The sequence below is a fragment of the Kryptolebias marmoratus genome, linkage group LG5 (assembly GCF_001649575.2).
Source record: "Kryptolebias marmoratus isolate JLee-2015 linkage group LG5, ASM164957v2, whole genome shotgun sequence".
In the NCBI taxonomy this organism is placed as follows: domain Eukaryota; kingdom Metazoa; phylum Chordata; class Actinopteri; order Cyprinodontiformes; family Rivulidae; genus Kryptolebias; species Kryptolebias marmoratus.
In genome coordinates, this window is record NC_051434.1 from 1,289,960 (window position 1) to 1,293,160 (window position 3,201).

A 3,201-nucleotide genomic window follows, 5' to 3' on the forward strand; every position below is an offset into this window, starting at 1 on the left:
GAACCAGGTTCTGCTGGGTCAGGAGCTGAACCAGGTTCTGCTGGGTCAGGAGCTGGTGTTTCAGTTTTCCACATTTTGTTTTATATTTGTTAACTAATGAAACCCGTTTATTTAAGGTTTTTTTTTACCTCGTTTCAGAAACTCTTAAAGACTCTTCTCAGCCTTTCGTGAGTAAAACCAGGAGAGGAAACAAGGAGGAGGTGTTCATCCACTGCCTGAAAGTTTCCTAACTCTGTGGTTTTGGCTCCTTGTGTTTTTTGGACATGAGGTGAATTTACATAAACTTCCATCACTGTCACTCAGCTCGGCTCCTGTTTACCAAATCAAGTCTTGTTGACACGACAGAGCAGGAAATCTGAGAAGTACAACTTTGAGCTGCATTGTTTATAAGCATGTTTGTCTCGGGGTGAAAGGTCCCCAACCTGTCATCAAGCAGCCGCTGCCTTCCAGACTCGTGTTTCCACTCCACCGCCTGCGATAGTGTCGCTCTGCCCCGCTGCTGGATAATCCAGCCTCCGCCTCCGTGCTTCGCTGCTATCTGTGTGAAACCAAACAAGATTGTGTGCACCTGCAGCGGAGTTCCCAAACAAAAGTCCAAACTGTCAACATGGGGCGTGAAACCAACACATCCTCCGAGTCCTTCAAACCCAAACAGCTCACGAGATTATCACAACTGAGAGTGAACTTCAGCCCAAACTCAGTTACATAACAGGAGAAACTCCGACTGCAACGGTCGGAAACAATAACGCCATAAAAATGTGCTGTTTGCTGCTCAAAGATGTGAGAATAAGTTTCTACTGGTTCCTACAGTCCTCTTAGTTGGGTTTAATGTGCCTGCATCTGAAGGTCTTCAGCCCAGCTCTTATGGACACGGCTGATGAACGTCATTCAGGAATCACTGGTTCCCAAACGTTTCTGCTTTCGACCCACAAAATAAAGCTGCAGAGACTCGTGACCCTGAATATACTCCTGAACTTTATAAACATTTTTAATATCCCGTTTAACAAAGGTTTTTATGCACTTGTGCTCAGGAGTTTTTAGTTTTGGAAAACAGTAAAGGCTAAAATGTTTTTAAATTCATTTAATTTCCACAGATCTTCTCAGGACTCAACAGACTTGTCCAATACGCCCCCTGTCTACATGACAAACAAAGTCTGGGTGATTTCTGGCTGGGATTGGATCCAGTTTGTGTCCATGTTGACTGAGTGGTAAATGGTGGATTTTATTTGTGTTGTTGGACCACAGAGTCTACATCCCTGCAGACCGGTCCAGAAGAAATCTGCATCCATCACGGCTCAGACTGGAGTGGATGCTGTGGAGGCAACAGGTCCAGGAGGGAAACCCAGATCTTTCTGATCATCGACCCTCTGAAGTTCCTCTGGATGTGTCCCAGGACAGAGAAGACATCGTCCCTGCAGTTCTGGGTCTCCTCCTACAGAGACATGTAGGAAACCATCCCAAAGGAGGCAGCCTGATCAGATCCCTGAACCTCCTCAGCTCTACTACATGCTCCCCCTGGATGATGGAGCTCCACACCTCATCTCCAACACTGAGCCCAACAGAGGAAGCTCATTTCAGATCCATAGGTGAGGGTTGGAACGGGGATGAACCGGTGAATCCAGAGCTTTGTCTTTAAGCTCAGAGCCTTCTTCACCTGAACGACACTCAGTGCTGCAGACAAGACCCTGACATGTCGATCCGTCTCCTGATGATACCTGACGGAGCATCCCACCTCCCTCGAGTTGAGAACCATGGCCTCGGACTTACAGGCGCTGACTCTCATCCCAGCTGGGATCTGAAGACACCAACAGAACCGCATCATCTGCAAAAACCAGAGGCGAGACCCTGAGGTTCCCAAACCGGACCCCCTCTCCTCCAGGACTGAGATCCTGTCCATGAAGACCAGGAGCAGCCCTGGTGGAGACCTTCTCAGATGTAGAGCTGCAGGTCAACTCCCCGTCACAGAGCTGGAAACAGAAACGGGCCCCAAGCAGAACCAGAGCTCACAAGAACCTTCAGATCCAACCAAAGTCTACATGACAACTCGTTTCAGTTTTTACTAAATAAAAACAGCTGATTCTGACCTCGTTTGGGAAGAAACGTCAAAAACGTCCCACAGGTTTTTGGAAAACCCTGATTTTTTTGTTTCCTTCTGGAAAGAAGAACAGATGACCTGAAGATGACTCCAGAGCTTCTTTTTCGTGTCCCGTGTGGAGCAGTAAAGTCTAAACGAACTCTGTGACCTCCTGCCTCGGTGGGCTGACTGCTGCAGGGGTCTCTGACCCACCACGCCCTTTATGGGGGCTATTAGGGATCCCATTGAGGCCTGGGACATCCAGCCTGAGCTGTTCCCACTGCTGCTTGGACCATTTCAACCTGATCCAGTCATCACCACGTTAGAAGGTGGAGGAGGTGGAGTAACACCATCTGCAGGCCTGAAGGTGCACGACTGCAAGTAAATCCAGCTGATTCCATGGAGACCAAACTACGAACGTGAAGTTTAACACCTGCAGGACCAGCTGCAAACATCTGCAGGTCCCAGCTGCATGAGTCAGCAGCTGCTGACCCCACATGTGAGATTATCTGTGACTCTTTGACACGACCACAGATAAAGACTCATTCCTGCTTATCATCCCCACGGTTTGTGTTTGGACCTGGAATCAAACGAAGATGTCCACAAAGCGGGTTTGGTGGCTGTGATAAAGCTCAGTATTTGTGTTTTGTTGTGATTATTGTCACTTCCTGCACCAAAATATGACTCTTTTTGATAAGAATTCAAAATAAAACCCACTTCTTGTCAAGTGTAAACACTGAGCAGCTTGTTCCTCAGTAATCAAGTTGTTTCTGTCGATGTTGTAAATAAAACACAAACCTATCAGTGAACGCTTAAATAAATCACAACATGCAAAGAATCCTGAAAGCTGCAGCAGAGATCCTCCTAATTTCACCCCAGAGTTACAAACTTTACTCATATTTACCTCAGAGTTCAGTCCAGCAGCTCAAAACTGAAAAATATCTGAATTAAAATCAGATTTTTGCTCATTTACAGAACCACAAGACCCGAACCAGAAGAACGTGCACCGTTACGCCCCTGCTGTTTGGTTTATCCAGTTACTCAAAGATTCAGTAAATTACTCGAGTACCTAATTAATAAAGTATTTAATACCTGCGGCTCTAAAACGCGTGTTGCCTTCAGGGTCT